Here is a 21,637-nt window from a genome sequence, read left to right on the forward strand (position 1 = left end):
AATCAAGCAGAACAAGGATGCTGATAGGAACTCGCCTCATTTGCATATGGGCTAGGGCTTCTGGGAGCCATGAGAATTAGGAGTTGAAGGTTTTGCAGATCGAGATTGCTAAAGGGCTGGGCATTTGCACAGACCTCTCCATGCCTGATTGGTGCCGAAGGTTAGTTGCAAGTGGTCCCCTGCTCACCCTACCTTACACAGGGCCATGCCCAGTTAGGCCCCTCAGGGCTAGGCCCGGCAGGGCTAAGCCCGGCGTTCGTCAGGCGAAGTGCCTGGACCCCTGCTCACCATACCTCAGAATCTGGTCTAGCTATTGCAGACATGGGGAATGGTGCTTATATCCCATTGACAGCGCCCACAAGCTGCATACTAATAGCCAATGATGGGTGAATGCGGTCAGGGTAGCAGACATATAGAACAATTGGGTGGGTTCGCTTCCGAACTGGATGCACAGGAGCAGGAGAGAATGGCTGTTGGCGATGTATGCAACTTGCTCTGCGTGAACACATCTACCGACCCCTTCCCCTACACACACGGGCACATACACACACACACACACATAGCCATTGGAGCTATGCAGAGCTAATCAGAAAGATTGGTAATCATTAGAACATGAAAGATATGTGTTCATTTTTTATTAAACTTGTGGACTCCCGCAGAAACGGAGGGACTCACATCTCTAATTGAGGCTTTCTTTCTTCAACTGGTATGTGCGGTTGTGTCTGTCGTTGTCTTTCAACACGCCTGGCACGTTTACATTATCAAAGAGATGATTGTATGGAGGTGGGGAACACCCCTCCGTTGCATTGTGAACTTGAACAGTCTTTTCACCAAAGCAGCTACATGCGACATTGCAAGGTTTTTGTCAGTCTTTGCCTGAAAACATTAGGCCTTCCTCTCGAACTCTATTTCACTCCTTCTGTGGAAGACTTCAATTATGAGGATGCATCCCGTCATAAAAGGTTCTCTGTAGATGGTGCAACTCTGGCTTCTCTTCCCCGTGCTTTTTGAAAATAATCCGCCCGAGGCCCTGATGAGGTTTGAACTCATGACCGCTGGTTTACGAGACCAGTGCTCTGCCACTGAGCTACAAGGGCACCTGCTGCTTGCTCACAGCCAACAACAGAAAGTGCAAAGAAACCATGGGTTTTACCTAGTTAGATCTCCAGGTATATGAATTTCTGGTTGTGTAAAAATGGCTGTATATCTCTGCATGTGTTCAGTTCGTCATCATACATCTGATTTGCGAAAGCGTGTGTGCTTATGTTGGTGATACATTGTCGGTATGCGTTTGAGTATGTACTTTTACGGGTATGTATGTATTGAGTAGGATGCTGAACAGGTTCATGAGTTTAGATAGCAGGTCAGAATGATGGCAAAAGGAACATGTAAAAGGCAGACAACTAAAAGAAAAAAGAATTTGGGATGTAAGCTTGGGAATTTACTAACTGCGCTGATTTTAGCTCCTATAATAGTAAAGAATGGAAACCTACGAGGAAAGTCTTTGACTAATTTCATTCTCCGCCTGCACCAATGAACTTATTTTTACATCTCTATTTCCATATCTGTACTCATTCCTGTCTTTCACAGGGAGGTTGAAAGACTTTGGTCTATGTTTAAATGCAGACTATAAAGAAAAAATACGACGAAGGTGGGATTTGAACCCACGCGTGCAGAGCACAATGGATTAGCAGTCCATCGCCTTAACCACTCGGCCACCTCGTCTGTTTGGGAACGGTGCTCGAGTCCCATGCTTAAAGAAGAGATAAAACAATGGTGGTGCAAAGTCAGTGAAAAATAGATCATGTTTGTCATAGGAGAAACAAGATCGTTGACTCGTTCTTCCTTACTCGGCCATTGATAGATAAACACATCAAGTTGAAGTTCAGAAAAATATAACAAGAGCTCCTGGAGGGTTCACAACACTAATCCAGAGGAAGGTGCTTGAGCTTCCGTATGGCACACCATTAGTAGTAAAACCAGCATAACGCAAGCTCCAGTTTCCCAGTGTTTGGCATCATTCAACGTTTCCAGCCAAGATCAAAGTTCAGATGCTGCTGCTTCCTGTGATGTCATTGAATTTAAATAGTGAGTGATGGCAATAACCCTTTTCCAATTAAATTTTGCCACATCAACGTCCCTGAAAATAGAGAAAGGCGTGCAACCCAGAACCGCTGTACTGTTCAATAGAGTAAGGGCTTCACCGTGATCATCTGCATCTGTCATCACAAGATTATCAAGGTCTTTTTCTTGAAGAAATTAGGTCCAGAAAGCCGACCTTCCCCACAGACTATTCAGACACCTTGCGCTTGTGGCTTTGTTATAGGCCCGAATCCATTGGTAAAAGGTTGCACAGGTACAATGTGCAATATCAGTTCCTATTCAACAATGTTCAAGAAAATTACCATTTGGAGGCCCTAATGAGGATCGAACTCACGACCCCTGGTTTACAAGACCAGTGCTCTGCCACTGAGCTACAGAGCCCCTCAGGTTATGACGCATAACAGCAACACAACGAGCACACAACATGATGTTTACTGGGTAGACATATTTGAAGGGTGTGTGAGAATGTATGTATATGATTGTGATTTGACCTGTTTTTTTCTGGGCGATTTTTTGAGGAGCAGCTAATTTGTGCATATTCCGCGCAATTTTAGGGTGACTAATGAGGAGATGTGATGCGTGAAAGTTGAAAAAAACATGTACATGGCAGCAGAGAGACAATATGGATATTACCTTTGCTTTTTTAAATTTCTATCCGGATTCTGGCTCAAAGGGTAGTCAAGCACAGCAGATTGCATTCCTGCCAGTAACACGACAACCTTGTTTGTGTCCTTCTTAATCAACTAACATGCATATTTTCACTTTTGTCTGTATGTTCTTTGAAAGCCAATGGCAATGGTGCTTAGAGCAATGCAGATGTTTAAAAAAGATTTCAAAAGTTAAAATCGACAAAGGTGGGATTCGAAACCACGCGTGTACAGCAGATTAGCAGTCCATCGCCTTAACCACTCGACCACCTCGTCTACAGGGATTATGTTAGGCATTCAAGTCTTTACAGGTAATAACACAAACATCTTCAAAATAGAACCACAATGCGTTCCTTGTTGAGGTACATCCAGCCGTTTGCAGGAAAACTGCCTCACTTGCTGTTGAGAAAAATTCATCAAAGTCCTGGGGTGTTTATAGGCATCGCCAAGATGACATTGGGAGGTGTTTCAATTGACACGTGTTGAATATGAGGAAGAGCATCATGCTGGCTCCAGTGGCACTGCCTGCAGCATGACAAAAATGTAGAAGGGACATTTGACTGCACCATTGGCTGAACATCAGTGGCAAAGTGTATATCAGGCTAAAAGGTAAGCTCCAGTGGCACAATATGGGCACTACAAGGCACCCATAATTTGGTGTCAGCTAAAAAGACAATGCCAGAGCTTGTGGGTGCTTTTGTACACTTGTGTGTGTGTTTGTGGGTGTAGTTTCATGTCGAAAACCAAAACACAGCAGCTCCAGTGGCGCAATCGGTTAGCGCGCGGTACTTATACAGCAGTACATGCAGTGAGCAATGCCGAGGTTGTGAGTTCAAGCCTCACCTGGAGCAACTTTGGAACTTTTTACTAATTCACCTCAAAACTGAATTATTGAACCAATAAATGTTCTGGACATTTTTTGGTTCACCTCAAGGTTTCCTTGATTGTCAGTTAATGTTGTATGACAGCTCCTCTGCCTTTTAGACATGGAATACTCATTGCAAGTTATTTATGGGGTGTTTGCGCTTTAAATACAGCTACGGAGGGTTTTTGAAAATAGAACAGAAAATAAAAAATGTCAACTGTTATTATACTCCATTTTCTGCTGAGCACCACTTACGGAAGACATTTGTAAAGGTAGAAAAAGGGTTACTGGAGTAGGATCCAGGAGACAATATCAATTTACAAAGAATAATGTTGTCTATTTACTGCATTATCGCCTTTGAAGCAAACCTCTGAGAATAAATACCCTTTCACTAATCAGGCAGTCACTTTGATAAAATCAAGCAGAACAAGGATGCTGATAGGAACTCGCCTCATTTGCATATGGGCTAGGGCTTCTGGGAGCCATGAGAATTAGGAGTTGAAGGTTTTGCAGATCGAGATTGCTAAAGGGCTGGGCATTTGCACAGACCTCTCCATGCCTGATTGGTGCCGAAGGTTAGTTGCAAGTGGTCCCCTGCTCAGCCTACCTTACACAGGGCCATGCCCAGTTAGGCCCCTCAGGGCTAGGCCCGGCAGGGCTAAGCCCGGCGTTCGTCAGGCGAAGTGCCTGGACCCCTGCTCATCATACCTCAGAATCTGGTCTAGCTATTGCAGACATGGGGAATGGTGCTTATATCCCATTGACAGCGCCCACAAGCTGCATACTAATAGCCAATGATGTGTGAATGCGGTCAGGGTAGCAGACATATAGAACAATTGGGTGGGTTCGCTTCCGAACTGGATGCACAGGAGCAGGAGAGAATGGCTGTTGGCGATGTATGCAACTTGCTCTGCGTGAACACATCTACCGACCCCTTCCCCTACACACACGGGCACATACACACACACACACACACATAGCCATTGGAGCTATGCAGAGCTAATCAGAAAGATTGGTAATCATTAGAACATGAAAGATATGTGTTCATTTTTTATTAAACTTGTGGACTCCCGCAGAAACGGAGGGACTCACATCTCTAATTGAGGCTTGCTTACCTCTATACAAATGTGTTTGCTGGCTGTCTTTCTTCAACTGGTATGTGCGGTTGTGTCTGTCTTTGTCTTTCAACACGCCTGGCACGTTTACATTATCAAAGAGATGATTGTATGGAGATGGGGAACACCCCTCCGTTGCATTGTGAACTTGAACAGTCTTTTCACCAAAGCAGCTACATGCGACATTGCAAGGTTTTTGTCAGTCTTTGCCTGAAAACATTAGGCCTTCCTCTCGAACTCTATTTCACTCCTTCTGTGGAAGACTTCAATTATGAGGATGCATCCCGTCATAAAAGGTTCTCTGTAGATGGTGCAACTCTGGCTTCTCTTCCCCGTGCTTTTTGAAAATAATCCGCCCGAGGCCCTGATGAGGTTTGAACTCATGACCGCTGGTTTATGAGACCAGTGCTCTGCCACTGAGCTACAAGGCCACCTGCTGCTTGCTCACAGCCAACAACAGAAAGTGCAAAGAAACCGTGGGTTTTACCTAGTTAGATCTCCAGGTATATGAATTTCTGGTTGTGTAAAAATGGCTGTATATCTCTGCATGTGTTCAGTACGTCATCATACATCTGATTTGCGAAAGCGTGTGTGCTTATGTTGGTGATACATTGTCGGTATGCGTTTGAGTATGTACTTTTACGGGTATGTATGTATTGAGTAGGATGCTGAACAGGTTCATGAGTTTAGATAGCAGGTCAGAATGATGGCAAAAGGAACATGTAAAAGGCAGACAACTAAAAGAAAAAAGAATTTGGGATGTAAGCTTGGGAATTTACTAACTGCGCTGATTTTGGCTCCTATAATAGTAAAGAATGGAAACCTACGAGGAAAGTCTTTGACTAATTTCATTCTCCGCCTGCACCAATGAACTTATTTTTACATCTCTATTTCCATATCTGTACTCATTCCTGTCTTTCACAGGGAGGTTGAAAGACTTTGGTCTATGTTTAAATGCAGACTATAAAGAAAAACGTGCAGAGCACAATGGATTAGCAGTCCATTGCTTTAACCACTCGGCCACCTCGTCTGTTTGGGAACGGTGCTCGAGTCCCATGCTTAAAGAAGAGATAAAACAATGGTGGTGCAAAGTCAGTGAAAAATAGATCATGTTTGTCATAGTAGAAACAAGATCGTTGACTCGTTCTTCCTTACCCGGCCATTGATAGATAAACACATCAAGTTGAAGTTCAGAAAAATATAACAAGAGCTCCTGGAGGGTTCACAACACTAATCCAGAGGAAGGTGCTTGAGCTTCCGTATGGCACACCATTAGTAGTAAAACCAGCATAACGCAAGCTCCAGTTTCCCAGTGTTTGGCATCATTCAACGTTTCCAGCCAAGATCAAAGTTCAGATGCTGCTGCTTCCTGTGATGTCATTGAATTTAAATAGTGAGTGATGGCAATAACCCTTTTCCAATTAAATTTTGCCACATCAACGTCCCTGAAAATAGAGAAAGGCGTGCAACCCAGAACCGCTGTACTGTTCAATAGAGTAAGGGCTTCACCGTGATCATCTGCATCTGTCATCACAAGATTATCAAGGTCTTTTTCTTGAAGAAATTAGGTCCAGAAAGCCGACCTTCCCCACAGACTATTCAGACACCTTGCGCTTGTGGCTTTGTTATAGGCCCGAATCCATTGGTAAAAGGTTGCACAGGTACAATGTGCAATATCAGTTCCTATTCAACAATGTTCAAGAAAATTACCATTTGGAGGCCCTGATGAGGATCGAACTCACGACCCCTGGTTTACAAGACCAGTGCTCTGCCACTGAGCTACAGAGCCCCTCAGGTTATGACGCATAACAGCAACACAACGAGCACACAACATGATGTTTACTGGGTAGACATATTTGAAGGGTGTGTGAGAATGTATGTATATGATTGTGATTTGACCTGTTTTTTTCTGGCCGATTTTTTGAGGAGCAGCTAATTTGTGCGTATTCCGCGCAATTTTAGGGTGACTAATGAGGAGATGTGATGCGTGAAAGTTGAAAAAAACATGTACATGGCAGCAGAGAGACAATATGGATATTACCTTTGCTTTTTTAAATTTCTATCCGGATTCTGGCTCAAAGGGTAGTCAAGCACAGCAGATTGCATTCCTGCCAGTAACACGACAACCTTGTTTGTGTCCTTCTTAATCAACTAACATGCATATTTTCACTTTTGTCTGTATGTTCTTTGAAAGCCAATGGCAATGGTGCTTAGAGCAATGCAGATGTTTAAAAAAGATTTCAAAAGTTAAAATCGACAAAGGTGGGATTCGAAACCACGCGTGTACAGCAGATTAGCAGTCCATCGCCTTAACCACTCGGCCACCTCGTCTACAGGGATTATGTTAGGCATTCAAGTCTTTACAGGTAATAACACAAACATCTTCAAAATAGAACCACAATGCGTTCCTTGTTGAGGTACATCCAGCCGTTTGCAGGAAAACTGCCTCACTTGCTGTTGAGAAAAATTCATCAAAGTCCTGGGGTGTTTATAGGCATCGCCAAGATGACATTGGGAGGTGTTTCAATTGACACGTGTTGAATATGAGGAAGAGCATCATGCTGGCTCCAGTGGCACTGCCTGCAGCATGACAAAAATGTAGAAGGGACATTTGACTGCACCATTGGCTGAACATCAGTGGCAAAGTGTATATCAGGCTAAAAGGTAAGCTCCAGTGGCACAATATGGGCACTACAAGGCACCCATAATTTGGTGTCAGCTAAAAAGACAATGCCAGAGCTTGTGGGTGCTTTTGTACACTTGTGTGTGTGTTTGTGGGTGTAGTTTCATGTCGAAAACCAAAACACAGCAGCTCCAGTGGCGCAATCGGTTAGCGCGCGGTACTTATACAGCAGTACATGCAGTGAGCAATGCCGAGGTTGTGAGTTCAAGCCTCACCTGGAGCAACTTTGGAACTTTTTACTAATTCACCTCAAAACTGAATTATTGAACCAATAAATGTTCTGGACATTTTTTGGTTCACCTCAAGGTTTCCTTGATTGTCAGTTAATGTTGTATGACAGCTCCTCTGCCTTTTAGACATGGAATACTCATTGCAAGTTATTTATGGGGTGTTTGCGCTTTAAATACAGCTACGGAGGGTTTTTGAAAATAGAACAGAAAATAAAAAATGTCAACTGTTATTATACTCCATTTTCTGCTGAGCACCACTTACGGAAGACATTTGTAAAGGTAGAAAAAGGGTTACTGGAGTAGGATCCAGGAGACAAATGCATCTTACAAAGAATAATGTTGTCTATTTACTGCATTATCGCCTTTGAAGCAAACCTCTGAGAATAAATACCCTTTCACTAATCAGGCAGTCACTTTGATAAAATCAAGCAGAACAAGGATGCTGATAGGAACTCGCCTCATTTGCATATGGGCTAGGGCTTCTGGGAGCCATGAGAATTAGGAGTTGAAGGTTTTGCAGATCGAGATTGCTAAAGGGCTGGGCATTTGCACAGACCTCTCCATGCCTGATTGGTGCCGAAGGTTAGTTGCAAGTGGTCCCCTGCTCACCCTACCTTACACAGGGCCATGCCCAGTTAGGCCCCTCAGGGCTAGGCCCGGCAGGGCTAAGCCCGGCGTTCGTCAGGCGAAGTGCCTGGACCCCTGCTCATCATACCTCAGAATCTGGTCTAGCTATTGCAGACATGGGGAATGGTGCTTATATCCCATTGACAGCACCCACAAGCTGCATACTAATAGCCAATGATGTGTGAATGCGGTCAGGGTAGCAGACATATAGAACAATTGGGTGGGTTCGCTTCCGAACTGGATGCACAGGAGCAGGAGAGAATGGCTGTTGGCGATGTATGCAACTTGCTCTGCGTGAACACATCTACCGACCCCTTCCCCTACACACACGGGCACATACACACACACACACACACATAGCCATTGGAGCTATGCAGAGCTAATCAGAAAGATTGGTAATCATTAGAACATGAAAGATATGTGTTCATTTTTTATTAAACTTGTGGACTCCCGCAGAAACGGAGGGACTCACATCTCTAATTGAGGCTTGCTTACCTCTATACAAATGTGTTTGCTGGCTGTCTTTCTTCAACTGGTATGTGCGGTTGTGTCTGTCTTTGTCTTTCAACACGCCTGGCACGTTTACATTATCAAAGAGATGATTGTATGGAGATGGGGAACACCCCTCCGTTGCATTGTGAACTTGAACAGTCTTTTCACCAAAGCAGCTACATGCGACATTGCAAGGTTTTTGTCAGTCTTTGCCTGAAAACATTAGGCCTTCCTCTCGAACTCTATTTCACTCCTTCTGTGGAAGACTTCAATTATGAGGATGCATCCCGTCATAAAAGGTTCTCTGTAGATGGTGCAACTCTGGCTTCTCTTCCCCATGCTTTTTGAAAATAATCCGCCCGAGGCCCTGATGAGGTTTGAACTCATGACCGCTGGTTTACGAGACCAGTGCTCTGCCACTGAGCTACAAGGCCACCTGCTGCTTGCTCACAGCCAACAACAGAAAGTGCAAAGAAACCATGGGTTTTACCTAGGTAGATCTCCAGGTATATGAATTTCTGGTTGTGTAAAAATGGCTGTATATCTCTGCATGTTTTCAGTACGTCATCATACATCTGATTTGCGAAAGCGTGTGTGCTTATGTTGGTGATACATTGTCGGTATGCGTTTGAGTATGTACTTTTACGGGTATGTATGTATTGAGTAGGATGCTGAACAGGTTCATGAGTTTAGATAGCAGGTCAGAATGATGGCAAAAGGAACATGTAAAAGGCAGACAACTAAAAGAAAAAAGAATTTGGGATGTAAGCTTGGGAATTTACTAACTGCGCTGATTTTGGCTCCTATAATAGTAAAGAATGGAAACCTACGAGGAAAGTCTTTGACTAATTTCATTCTCCGCCTGCACCAATGAACTTATTTTTACATCTCTATTTCCATATCTGTACTCATTCCTGTCTTTCACAGGGAGGTTGAAAGACTTTGGTCTATGTTTAAATGCAGACTATAAAGAAAAAATACGACGAAGGTGGGATTCGAACCCACGCGTGCAGAGCACAATGGATTAGCAGTCCATCGCCTTAACCACTCGGCCACCTCGTCTGTTTGGGAACGGTGCTCGAGTCCCATGCTTAAAGAAGAGATAAAACAATGGTGGTGCAAAGTCAGTGAAAAATAGATCATGTTTGTCATAGTAGAAACAAGATCGTTGACTCGTTCTTCCTTACCCGGCCATTGATAGATAAACACATCAAGTTGAAGTTCAGAAAAATATAACAAGAGCTCCTGGAGGGTTCACAACACTAATCCAGAGGAAGGTGCTTGAGCTTCCGTATGGCACACCATTTGTAGTAAAACCAGCATAACGCAAGCTCCAGTTTCCCAGTGTTTGGCATCATTCAACGTTTCCAGCCAAGATCAAAGTTCAGATGCTGCTGCTTCCTGTGATGTCATTGAATTTAAATAGTGAGTGATGGCAATAACCCTTTTCCAATTAAATTTTGCCACATCAACGTCCCTGAAAATAGAGAAAGGCGTGCAACCCAGAACCGCTGTACTGTTCAATAGAGTAAGGGCTTCACCGTGATCATCTGCATCTGTCATCACAAGATTATCAAGGTATTTTTCTTGAAGAAATTAGGTCCAGAAAGCCGACCTTCCCCACAGACTATTCAGACACCTTGCGCTTGTGGCTTTGTTATAGGCCCGAATCCATTGGTAAAAGGTTGCACAGGTACAATGTGCAATATCAGTTCCTATTCAACAATGTTCAAGAAAATTACTATTTGGAGGCCCTGATGAGGATCGAACTCACGACCCCTGGTTTACAAGACCAGTGCTCTGCCACTGAGCTACAGAGCCCCTCAGGTTATGACGCATAACAGCAACACAACGAGCACACAACATGATGTTTACTGGGTAGACATATTTGAAGGGTGTGTGAGAATGTATGTATATGATTGTGATTTGACCTGTTTTTTTCTGGGCGATTTTTTGAGGAGCAGCTAATTTGTGCGTATTCCGCGCAATTTTAGGGTGACTAATGAGGAGATGTGATGCGTGAAAGTTGAAAAAAACATGTACATGGCAGCAGAGAGACAATATGGATATTACCTTTGCTTTTTTTAAATTTCTATCCGGATTCTGGCTCAAAGGGTAGTCAAGCACAGCAGATTGCATTCCTGCCAGTAACACGACAACCTTGTTTGTGTCCTTCTTAATCAACTAACATGCATATTTTCACTTTTGTCTGTATGTTCTTTGAAAGCCAATGGCAATGGTGCTTAGAGCAATGCAGATGTTTAAAAAAGATTTCAAAAGTTAAAATCGACAAAGGTGGGATTCGAAACCACGCGTGTACAGCAGATTAGCAGTCCATTGCCTTAACCACTCGGCCACCTCGTCTACAGGGATTATGTTAGGCATTCAAGTCTTTACAGGTAATAACACAAACATCTTCAAAATAGAACCACAATGCGTTCCTTGTTGAGGTACATCCAGCCGTTTGCAGGAAAACTGCCTCACTTGCTGTTGAGAAAAATTCATCAAAGTCCTGGGGTGTTTATAGGCATCGCCAAGATGACATTGGGAGGTGTTTCAATTGACACGTGTTGAATATGAGGAAGAGCATCATGCTGGCTCCAGTGGCACTGCCTGCAGCATGACAAAAATGTAGAAGGGACATTTGACTGCACCATTGGCTGAACATCAGTGGCAAAGTGTATATCAGGCTAAAAGGTAAGCTCCAGTGGCACAATATGGGCACTACAAGGCACCCATAATTTGGTGTCAGCTAAAAAGACAATGCCAGAGCTTGTGGGTGCTTTTGTACACTTGTGTGTGTGTTTGTGGGTGTAGTTTCATGTCGAAAACCAAAACACAGCAGCTCCAGTGGCGCAATCAGTTAGCGCACGGTACTTATACAGCAGTACATGCAGTGAGCAATGCCGAGGTTGTGAGTTCAAGCCTCACCTGGAGCAACTTTGGAACTTTTTACTAATTCACCTCAAAACTGAATTATTGAACCAATAAATGTTCTGGACATTTTTTGGTTCACTTCAAGGTTTCCTTGATTGCCGTTAATGTTGTATGACAGCTCCTCTGCCGTTTAGACATGGAATACTCATTGCAAGTTATTTATGGGGTGTTTGCGCTTTAAATACAGCTACAGAGGGTTTTTGAAAATAGAACAGAAAATAAAAAATGTCAACTGTTATTATACTCCATTTTCTGCTGAGCACCACTTACGGAAGACATTTGTTAAGGTAGAAAAAGGGTTACTGGAGTAGGATCCAGGAGACAATATCAACTTACAAAGAATAATGTTGTCTATTTACTGCATTATCGCCTTTGAAGCAAACCTCTGAGAATAAATACCCTTTCACTAATCAGGCAGTCACTTTGATAAAATCAAGCAGAACAAGGATGCTGATAGGAACTCGCCTCATTTGCATATGGGCTAGGGCTTCTGGGAGCCATGAGAATTAGGAGTTGAAGGTTTTGCAGATCGAGATTGCTAAAGGGCTGGGCATTTGCACAGACCTCTCCATGCCTGATTGGTGCCGAAGGTTAGTTGCAAGTGGTCCCCTGCTCACCCTACCTTACACAGGGCCATGCCCAGTTAGGCCCCTCAGGGCTAGGCCCGGCAGGGCTAAGCCCGGCGTTCGTCAGGCGAAGTGCCTGGACCCCTGCTCATCATACCTCAGAATCTGGTCTAGCTATTGCAGACATGGGGAATGGTGCTTATATCCCATTGACAGCGCCCACAAGCTGCATACTAATAGCCAATGATGGGTGAATGCGGTCAGGGTAGCAGACATATAGAACAATTGGGTGGGTTCGCTTCCGAACTGGATGCACAGGAGCAGGAGAGAATGGCTGTTGGCGATGTATGCAACTTGCTCTGCGTGAACACATCTACCGACCCCTTCCCCTACACACACGGGCACATACACACACACACACACATAGCCATTCGAGCTATGCAGAGCTAATCAGAAAGATTGGTAATCATTAGAACATGAAAGATATGTGTTCATTTTTTATTAAACTTGTGGACTCCCGCAGAAACGGAGGGACTCACATCTCTAATTGAGGCTTTCTTTCTTCAACTGGTATGTGCGGTTGTGTCTGTCGTTGTCTTTCAACACGCCTGGCACGTTTACATTATCAAAGAGATGATTGTATGGAGGTGGGGAACACCCCTCCGTTGCATTGTGAACTTGAACAGTCTTTTCACCAAAGCAGCTACATGCGACATTGCAAGGTTTTTGTCAGTCTTTGCCTGAAAACATTAGGCCTTCCTCTCGAACTCTATTTCACTCCTTCTGTGGAAGACTTCAATTATGAGGATGCATCCCGTCATAAAAGGTTCTCTGTAGATGGTGCAACTCTGGCTTCTCTTCCCCATGCTTTTTGAAAATAATCCGCACGAGGCCCTGATGAGGTTTGAACTCATGACCACTGGTTTACGAGACCAGTGCTCTGCCACTGAGCTACAAGGCCACCTGCTGCTTGCTCACAGCCAACAACAGAAAGTGCAAAGAAACCATGGGTTTTACCTAGTTAGATCTCCAGGTATATGAATTTCTGGTTGTGTAAAAATGGCTGTATATCTCTGCATGTGTTCAGTTCGTCATCATACATCTGATTTGCGAAAGCGTGTGTGCTTATGTTGGTGATACATTGTCGGTATGCGTTTGAGTATGTACTTTTACGGGTATGTATGTATTGAGTAGGATGCTGAACAGGTTCATGAGTTTAGATAGCAGGTCAGAATGATGGCAAAAGGAACATGTAAAAGGCAGACAACTAAAAGAAAAAAGAATTTGGGATGTAAGCTTGGGAATTTACTAACTGCGCTGATTTTGGCTCCTATAATAGTAAAGAATGGAAACCTACGAGGAAAGTCTTTGACTAATTTCATTCTCCGCCTGCACCAATGAACTTATTTTTACATCTCTATTTCCATATCTGTACTCATTCCTGTCTTTCACAGGGAGGTTGAAAGACTTTGGTCTATGTTTAAATGCAGACTATAAAGAAAAAATACGACGAAGGTGGGATTCGAACCCACGCGTGCAGAGCACAATGGATTAGCAGTCCATCGCCTTAACCACTCGGCCACCTCGTCTGTTTGGGAACGGTGCTCGAGTCCCATGCTTAAAGAAGAGATAAAACAATGGTGGTGCAAAGTCAGTGAAAAATAGATCATGTTTGTCATAGTAGAAACAAGATCGTTGACTCGTTCTTCCTTACCCGGCCATTGATAGATAAACACATCAAGTTGAAGTTCAGAAAAATATAACAAGAGCTCCTGGAGGGTTCACAACACTAATCCAGAGGAAGGTGCTTGAGCTTCCGTATGGCACACCATTAGTAGTAAAACCAGCATAACGCAAGCTCCAGTTTCCCAGTGTTTGGCATCATTCAACGTTTCCAGCCAAGATCAAAGTTCAGATGCTGCTGCTTCCTGTGATGTCATTGAATTTAAATAGTGAGTGATGGCAATAACCCTTTTCCAATTAAATTTTGCCACATCAACGTCCCTGAAAATAGAGAAAGGCGTGCAACCCAGAACCGCTGTACTGTTCAATAGAGTAAGGGCTTCACCGTGATCATCTGCATCTGTCATCACAAGATTATCAAGGTCTTTTTCTTGAAGAAATTAGGTCCAGAAAGCCGACCTTCCCCACAGACTATTCAGACACCTTGCGCTTGTGGCTTTGTTATAGGCCCGAATCCATTGGTAAAAGGTTGCACAGGTACAATGTGCAATATCAGTTCCTATTCAACAATGTTCAAGAAAATTACCATTTGGAGGCCCTGAAGAGGATCGTACTCACGACCCCTGGTTTACAAGACCAGTGCTCTGCCACTGAGCTACAGAGCCCCTCAGGTTATGACGCATAACAGCAACACAACGAGCACACAACATGATGTTTACTGGGTAGACATATTTGAAGGGGGTGTGAGAATGTATGTATATGATTGTGATTTGACCTGTTTTTTTCTGGCCGATTTTTTGAGGAGCAGCTAATTTGTGCGTATTCCGCGCAATTTTAGGGTGACTAATGAGGAGATGTGATGCGCGAAAGTTGAAAAAAACATGTACATGGCAGCAGAGAGACAATATGGATATTACCTTTGCTTTTTTAAATTTCTATCCGGATTCTGGCTCAAAGGGTAGTCAAGCACAGCAGATTGCATTCCTGCCAGTAACACGACAACCTTGTTTGTGTCCTTCTTAATCAACTAACATGCATATTTTCACTTTTGTCTGTATGTTCTTTGAAAGCCAATGGCAATGGTGCTTAGAGCAATGCAGATGTTTAAAAAAGATTTCAAAAGTTAAAATCGACAAAGGTGGGATTCGAAACCACGCGTGTACAGCAGATTAGCAGTCCATCGCCTTAATCACTCGGCCACCTCGTCTACAGGGATTATGTTAGGCATTCAAGTCTTTACAGGTAATAACACAAACATCTTCAAAATAGAACCACAATGCGTTCCTTGTTGAGGTACATCCAGCCGTTTGCAGGAAAACTGCCTCACTTGCTGTTGAGAAAAATTCATCAAAGTCCTGGGGTGTTTATAGGCATCGCCAAGATGACATTGGGAGGTGTTTCAATTGACACGTGTTGAATATGAGGAAGAGCATCATGCTGGCTCCAGTGGCACTGCCTGCAGCATGACAAAAATGTAGAAGGGACATTTGACTGCACCATTGGCTGAACATCAGTGGCAAAGTGTATATCAGGCTAAAAGGTAAGCTCCAGTGGCACAATATGGGCACTACAAGGCACCCATAATTTGGTGTCAGCTAAAAAGACAATGCCAGAGCTTGTGGGTGCTTTTGTACACTTGTGTGTGTGTTTGTGGGTGTAGTTTCATGTCGAAAACCAAAACACAGCAGCTCCAGTGGCGCAATCAGTTAGCGCACGGTACTTATACAGCAGTACATGCAGTGAGCAATGCCGAGGTTGTGAGTTCAAGCCTCACCTGGAGCAACTTTGGAACTTTTTACTAATTCACCTCAAAACTGAATTATTGAACCAATAAATGTTCTGGACATTTTTTGGTTCACTTCAAGGTTTCCTTGATTGCCGTTAATGTTGTATGACAGCTCCTCTGCCGTTTAGACATGGAATACTCATTGCAAGTTATTTATGGGGTGTTTGCGCTTTAAATACAGCTACAGAGGGTTTTTGAAAATAGAACAGAAAATAAAAAATGTCAACTGTTATTATACTCCATTTTCTGCTGAGCACCACTTACGGAAGACATTTGTAAAGGTAGAAAAAGGGTTACTGGAGTAGGATCCAGGAGACAATATCAACTTACAAAGAATAATGTTGTCTATTTACTGCATTATCGCCTTTGAAGCAAACCTCTGAGAATAAATACCCTTTCACTAATCAGGCAGTCACTTTGATAAAATCAAGCAGAACAAGGATGCTGATAGGAACTCGCCTCATTTGCATATGGGCTAGGGCTTCTGGGAGCCATGAGAATTAGGAGTTGAAGGTTTTGCAGATCGAGATTGCTAAAGGGCTGGGCATTTGCACAGACCTCTCCATGCCTGATTGGTGCCGAAGGTTAGTTGCAAGTGGTCCCCTGCTCACCCTACCTTACACAGGGCCATGCCCAGTTAGGCCCCTCAGGGCTAGGCCCGGCAGGGCTAAGCCCGGCGTTCGTCAGGCGAAGTGCCTGGACCCCTGCTCATCATACCTCAGAATCTGGTCTAGCTATTGCAGACATGGGGAATGGTGCTTATATCCCATTGACAGCGCCCACAAGCTGCATACTAATAGCCAATGATGGGTGAATGCGGTCAGGGTAGCAGACATATAGAACAATTGGGTGGGTTCGCTTCCGAACTGGATGCACAGGAGCAGGAGAGAATGGCTGTTGGCGATGTATGCAACTTGCTCTGCGTGAACACATCTACCGACCCCTTCCCCTACACACACGGGCACATACACACACACACACACATAGCCATTGGAGCTATGCAGAGCTAATCAGAAAGATTGGTAATCATTAGAACATGAAAGATATGTGTTCATTTTTTATTAAACTTGTGGACTCCCGCAGAAACGGAGGGACTCACATCTCTAATTGAGGCTTTCTTTCTTCAACTGGTATGTGCGGTTGTGTCTGTCGTTGTCTTTCAACACGCCTGGCACGTTTACATTATCAAAGAGATGATTGTATGGAGGTGGGGAACACCCCTCCGTTGCATTGTGAACTTGAACAGTCTTTTCACCAAAGCAGCTACATGCGACATTGCAAGGTTTTTGTCAGTCTTTGCCTGAAAACATTAGGCCTTCCTCTCGAACTCTATTTCACTCCTTCTGTGGAAGACTTCAATTATGAGGATGCATCCCGTCATAAAAGGTTCTCTGTAGATGGTGCAACTCTGGCTTCTCTTCCCCGTGCTTTTTGAAAATAATCCGCCCGAGGCCCTGATGAGGTTTGAACTCATGACCGCTGGTTTACGAGACCAGTGCTCTGCCACTGAGCTACAAGGCCACCTGCTGCTTGCTCACAGCCAACAACAGAAAGTGCAAAGAAACCATGGGTTTTACCTAGTTAGATCTCCAGGTATATGAATTTCTGGTTGTGTAAAAATGGCTGTATATCTCTGCATGTGTTCAGTTCGTCATCATACATCTGATTTGCGAAAGCGTGTGTGCTTATGTTGGTGATACATTGTCGGTATGCGTTTGAGTATGTACTTTTACGGGTATGTATGTATTGAGTAGGATGCTGAACAGGTTCATGAGTTTAGATAGCAGGTCAGAATGATGGCAAAAGGAACATGTAAAAGGCAGACAACTAAAAGAAAAAAGAATTTGGGATGTAAGCTTGGGAATTTACTAACTGCGCTGATTTTGGCTCCTATAATAGTAAAGAATGGAAACCTACGAGGAAAGTCTTTGACTAATTTCATTCTCCGCCTGCACCAATGAACTTATTTTTACATCTCTATTTCCATATCTGTACTCATTCCTGTCTTTCACAGGGAGGTTGAAAGACTTTGGTCTATGTTTAAATGCAGACTATAAAGAAAAAATACGACGAAGGTGGGATTTGAACCCACGCGTGCAGAGCACAATGGATTAGCAGTCCATCGCCTTAACCACTCGGCCACCTCGTCTGTTTGGGAACAGTGCTCGAGTCCCATGCTTAAAGAAGAGATAAAACAATGGTGGTGCAAAGTCAGTGAAAAATAGATCATGTTTGTCATAGGAGAAACAAGATCGTTGACTCGTTCTTCCTTACTCGGCCATTGATAGATAAACACATCAAGTTGAAGTTCAGAAAAATATAACAAGAGCTCCTGGAGGGTTCACAACACTAATCCAGAGGAAGGTGCTTGAGCTTCCGTATGGCACACCATTAGTAGTAAAACCAGCATAACGCAAGCTCCAGTTTCCCAGTGTTTGGCATCATTCAACGTTTCCAGCCAAGATCAAAGTTCAGATGCTGCTGCTTCCTGTGATGTCATTGAATTTAAATAGTGAGTGATGGCAATAACCCTTTTCCAATTAAATTTTGCCACATCAACGTCCCTGAAAATAGAGAAAGGCGTGCAACCCAGAACCGCTGTACTGTTCAATAGAGTAAGGGCTTCACCGTGATCATCTGCATCTGTCATCACAAGATTATCAAGGTCTTTTTCTTGAAGAAATTAGGTCCAGAAAGCCGACCTTCCCCACAGACTATTCAGACACCTTGCGCTTGTGGCTTTGTTATAGGCCCGAATCCATTGGTAAAAGGTTGCACAGGTACAATGTGCAATATCAGTTCCTATTCAACAATGTTCAAGAAAATTACCATTTGGAGGCCCTAATGAGGATCGAACTCACGACCCCTGGTTTACAAGACCAGTGCTCTGCCACTGAGCTACAGAGCCCCTCAGGTTATGACGCATAACAGCAACACAACGAGCACACAACATGATGTTTACTGGGTAGACATATTTGAAGGGTGTGTGAGAATGTATGTATATGATTGTGATTTGACCTGTTTTTTTCTGGGCGATTTTTTGAGGAGCAGCTAATTTGTGCGTATTCCGCGCAATTTTAGGGTGACTAATGAGGAGATGTGATGCGTGAAAGTTGAAAAAAACATGTACATGGCAGCAGAGAGACAATATGGATATTACCTTTGCTTTTTTAAATTTCTATCCGGATTCTGGCTCAAAGGGTAGTCAAGCACAGCAGATTGCATTCCTGCCAGTAACACGACAACCTTGTTTGTGTCCTTCTTAATCAACTAACATGCATATTTTCACTTTTGTCTGTATGTTCTTTGAAAGCCAATGGCAATGGTGCTTAGAGCAATGCAGATGTTTAAAAAAGATTTCAAAAGTTAAAATCGACAAAGGTGGGATTCGAAACCACGCGTGTACAGCAGATTAGCAGTCCATCGCCTTAACCACTCGACCACCTCGTCTACAGGGATTATGTTAGGCATTCAAGTCTTTACAGGTAATAACACAAACATCTTCAAAATAGAACCACAATGCGTTCCTTGTTGAGGTACATCCAGCCGTTTGCAGGAAAACTGCCTCACTTGCTGTTGAGAAAAATTCATCAAAGTCCTGGGGTGTTTATAGGCATCGCCAAGATGACATTGGGAGGTGTTTCAATTGACACGTGTTGAATATGAGGAAGAGCATCATGCTGGCTCCAGTGGCACTGCCTGCAGCATGACAAAAATGTAGAAGGGACATTTGACTGCACCATTGGCTGAACATCAGTGGCAAAGTGTATATCAGGCTAAAAGGTAAGCTCCAGTGGCACAATATGGGCACTACAAGGCACCCATAATTTGGTGTCAGCTAAAAAGACAATGCCAGAGCTTGTGGGTGCTTTTGTACACTTGTGTGTGTGTTTGTGGGTGTAGTTTCATGTCGAAAACCAAAACACAGCAGCTCCAGTGGCGCAATCGGTTAGCGCACGGTACTTATACAGCAGTACATGCAGTGAGCAATGCCGAGGTTGTGAGTTCAAGCCTCACCTGGAGCAACTTTGGAACTTTTTACTAATTCACCTCAAAACTGAATTATTGAACCAATAAATGTTCTGGACATTTTTTGGTTCACCTCAAGGTTTCCTTGATTGTCAGTTAATGTTGTATGACAGCTCCTCTGCCTTTTAGACATGGAATACTCATTGCAAGTTATTTATGGGGTGTTTGCGCTTTAAATACAGCTACGGAGGGTTTTTGAAAATAGAACAGAAAATAAAAAATGTCAACTGTTATTATACTCCATTTTCTGCTGAGCACCACTTACGGAAGACATTTTTAAAGGTAGAAAAAGGGTTACTGGAGTAGGATCCAGGAGACAATATCAACTTACAAAGAATAATGTTGTCTATTTACTGCATTATCGCCTTTGAAGCAAACCTCTGAGAATAAATACCCTTTCACTAATCAGGCAGTCACTTTGATAAAATCAAGCAGAACAAGGATGCTGATAGGAACTCGCCTCATTTGCATATGGGCTAGGGCTTCTGGGAGCCATGAGAATTAGGAGTTGAAGGTTTTGCAGATCGAGATTGCTAAAGGGCTGGGCATTTGCACAGACCTCTCCATGTCTGATTGGTGCCGAAGGTTAGTTGCAAGTGGTCCCCTGCTCACCCTACCTTACACAGGGCCATGCCCAGTTAGGCCCCTCAGGGCTAGGCCCGGCAGGGCTAAGCCCGGCGTTCGTCAGGCGAAGTGCCTGGACCCCTGCTCATCATACCTCAGAATCTGGTCTAGCTATTGCAGACATGGGGAATGGTGCTTATATCCCATTGACAGCGCCCACAAGCTGCATACTAATAGCCAATGATGTGTGAATGCGGTCAGGGTAGCAGACATATAGAACAATTGGGTGGGTTCGCTTCCGAACTGGATGCACAGGAGCAGGAGAGAATGGCTGTTGGCGATGTATGCAACTTGCTCTGCGTGAACACATCTACCGACCCCTTCCCCTACACACACGGGCACATACACACACACACACACATAGCCATTGGAGCTATGCAGAGCTAATCAGAAAGATTGGTAATCATTAGAACATGAAAGATATGTGTTCATTTTTTATTAAACTTGTGGACTCCCGCAGAAACGGAGGGACTCACATCTCTAATTGAGGCTTGCTTACCTCTATACAAATGTGTTTGCTGGCTGTCTTTCTTCAACTGGTATGTGCGGTTGTGTCTGTCTTTGTCTTTCAACACGCCTGGCACGTTTACATTATCAAAGAGATGATTGTATGGAGATGGGGAACACCCCTCCGTTGCATTGTGAACTTGAACAATCTTTTCACCAAAGCAGCTACATGCGACATTGCAAGGTTTTTGTCAGTCTTTGCCTGAAAACATTAGGCCTTCCTCTCGAACTCTATTTCACTCCTTCTGTGGAAGACTTCAATTATGAGGATGCATCCCGTCATAAAAGGTTCTCTGTAGATGGTGCAACTCTGGCTTCTCTTCCCCGTGCTTTTTGAAAATAATCCGCCCGAGGCCCTGATGAGGTTTGAACTCATGACCGCTGGTTTACGAAACCAGTGCTCTGCCACTGAGCTACAAGGCCACCTGCTGCTTGCTCACAGCCAACAACAGAAAGTGCAAAGAAACCATGGGTTTTACCTAGGTAGATCTCCAGGTATATGAATTTCTGGTTGTGTAAAAATGGCTGTATATCTCTGCATGTTTTCAGTACGTCATCATACATCTGATTTGCGAAAGCGTGTGTGCTTATGTTGGTGATACATTGTCGGTATGCGTTTGAGTATGTACTTTTACGGGTATGTATGTATTGAGTAGGATGCTGAACAGGTTCATGAGTTTAGATAGCAGGTCAGAATGATGGCAAAAGGAACATGTAAAAGGCAGACAACTAAAAGAAAAAAG

The 21,637-nt window shown here is 43.7% G+C and overlaps 20 non-coding genes across 20 annotated transcripts; 5 read left to right on the top strand and 15 right to left on the bottom strand.

The window, feature by feature from the left end:
- Window positions 1-1,025: 1,025 nt before the first annotated feature.
- On the bottom strand, window positions 1,026-1,097 carry TRNAT-CGU (transfer RNA threonine (anticodon CGU)). Its single transcript has one exon. It is a non-coding gene; the product is annotated as a tRNA-Thr (tRNA).
- A 546-nt stretch (window positions 1,098-1,643) lies between these two features.
- On the bottom strand, window positions 1,644-1,725 carry TRNAS-GCU (transfer RNA serine (anticodon GCU)). Its single transcript has one exon. It is a non-coding gene; the product is annotated as a tRNA-Ser (tRNA).
- A 687-nt stretch (window positions 1,726-2,412) lies between these two features.
- On the bottom strand, window positions 2,413-2,484 carry TRNAT-UGU (transfer RNA threonine (anticodon UGU)). Its single transcript has one exon. It is a non-coding gene; the product is annotated as a tRNA-Thr (tRNA).
- A 1,022-nt stretch (window positions 2,485-3,506) lies between these two features.
- Window positions 3,507-3,601, top strand: TRNAI-UAU (transfer RNA isoleucine (anticodon UAU)). Its single transcript has 2 exons — window positions 3,507-3,544; window positions 3,566-3,601. It is a non-coding gene; the product is annotated as a tRNA-Ile (tRNA).
- A 1,488-nt stretch (window positions 3,602-5,089) lies between these two features.
- TRNAM-CAU (transfer RNA methionine (anticodon CAU)) lies at window positions 5,090-5,161 on the bottom strand. Its single transcript has one exon. It is a non-coding gene; the product is annotated as a tRNA-Met (tRNA).
- A 1,286-nt stretch (window positions 5,162-6,447) lies between these two features.
- TRNAT-UGU (transfer RNA threonine (anticodon UGU)) lies at window positions 6,448-6,519 on the bottom strand. Its single transcript has one exon. It is a non-coding gene; the product is annotated as a tRNA-Thr (tRNA).
- Window positions 6,520-7,541: 1,022 nt separating this feature from the next.
- TRNAI-UAU (transfer RNA isoleucine (anticodon UAU)) lies at window positions 7,542-7,636 on the top strand. The gene is made up of 2 exons: window positions 7,542-7,579; window positions 7,601-7,636. It is a non-coding gene; the product is annotated as a tRNA-Ile (tRNA).
- Window positions 7,637-9,124: 1,488 nt separating this feature from the next.
- TRNAT-CGU (transfer RNA threonine (anticodon CGU)) lies at window positions 9,125-9,196 on the bottom strand. Its single transcript has one exon. It is a non-coding gene; the product is annotated as a tRNA-Thr (tRNA).
- A 546-nt stretch (window positions 9,197-9,742) lies between these two features.
- Window positions 9,743-9,824, bottom strand: TRNAS-GCU (transfer RNA serine (anticodon GCU)). Its single transcript has one exon. It is a non-coding gene; the product is annotated as a tRNA-Ser (tRNA).
- A 687-nt stretch (window positions 9,825-10,511) lies between these two features.
- TRNAT-UGU (transfer RNA threonine (anticodon UGU)) lies at window positions 10,512-10,583 on the bottom strand. Its single transcript has one exon. It is a non-coding gene; the product is annotated as a tRNA-Thr (tRNA).
- Window positions 10,584-11,606: 1,023 nt separating this feature from the next.
- Window positions 11,607-11,701, top strand: TRNAI-UAU (transfer RNA isoleucine (anticodon UAU)). The gene is made up of 2 exons: window positions 11,607-11,644; window positions 11,666-11,701. It is a non-coding gene; the product is annotated as a tRNA-Ile (tRNA).
- A 1,453-nt stretch (window positions 11,702-13,154) lies between these two features.
- Window positions 13,155-13,226, bottom strand: TRNAT-CGU (transfer RNA threonine (anticodon CGU)). The gene has a single exon. It is a non-coding gene; the product is annotated as a tRNA-Thr (tRNA).
- Window positions 13,227-13,772: 546 nt separating this feature from the next.
- TRNAS-GCU (transfer RNA serine (anticodon GCU)) lies at window positions 13,773-13,854 on the bottom strand. Its single transcript has one exon. It is a non-coding gene; the product is annotated as a tRNA-Ser (tRNA).
- A 687-nt stretch (window positions 13,855-14,541) lies between these two features.
- On the bottom strand, window positions 14,542-14,613 carry TRNAT-UGU (transfer RNA threonine (anticodon UGU)). Its single transcript has one exon. It is a non-coding gene; the product is annotated as a tRNA-Thr (tRNA).
- A 1,022-nt stretch (window positions 14,614-15,635) lies between these two features.
- TRNAI-UAU (transfer RNA isoleucine (anticodon UAU)) lies at window positions 15,636-15,730 on the top strand. The gene is made up of 2 exons: window positions 15,636-15,673; window positions 15,695-15,730. It is a non-coding gene; the product is annotated as a tRNA-Ile (tRNA).
- A 1,453-nt stretch (window positions 15,731-17,183) lies between these two features.
- On the bottom strand, window positions 17,184-17,255 carry TRNAT-CGU (transfer RNA threonine (anticodon CGU)). Its single transcript has one exon. It is a non-coding gene; the product is annotated as a tRNA-Thr (tRNA).
- Window positions 17,256-17,801: 546 nt separating this feature from the next.
- TRNAS-GCU (transfer RNA serine (anticodon GCU)) lies at window positions 17,802-17,883 on the bottom strand. Its single transcript has one exon. It is a non-coding gene; the product is annotated as a tRNA-Ser (tRNA).
- Window positions 17,884-18,570: 687 nt separating this feature from the next.
- On the bottom strand, window positions 18,571-18,642 carry TRNAT-UGU (transfer RNA threonine (anticodon UGU)). The gene has a single exon. It is a non-coding gene; the product is annotated as a tRNA-Thr (tRNA).
- A 1,022-nt stretch (window positions 18,643-19,664) lies between these two features.
- On the top strand, window positions 19,665-19,759 carry TRNAI-UAU (transfer RNA isoleucine (anticodon UAU)). Its single transcript has 2 exons — window positions 19,665-19,702; window positions 19,724-19,759. It is a non-coding gene; the product is annotated as a tRNA-Ile (tRNA).
- A 1,486-nt stretch (window positions 19,760-21,245) lies between these two features.
- On the bottom strand, window positions 21,246-21,317 carry TRNAT-CGU (transfer RNA threonine (anticodon CGU)). The gene has a single exon. It is a non-coding gene; the product is annotated as a tRNA-Thr (tRNA).
- Window positions 21,318-21,637: the final 320 nt, after the last annotated feature.

This window comes from Ambystoma mexicanum, unplaced genomic scaffold, assembly GCF_040938575.1.
Source record: "Ambystoma mexicanum isolate Mex_15411 unplaced genomic scaffold, UKY_AmexF1_1 Mex_scaf46, whole genome shotgun sequence".
NCBI lineage: Eukaryota > Metazoa > Chordata > Amphibia > Caudata > Ambystomatidae > Ambystoma > Ambystoma mexicanum.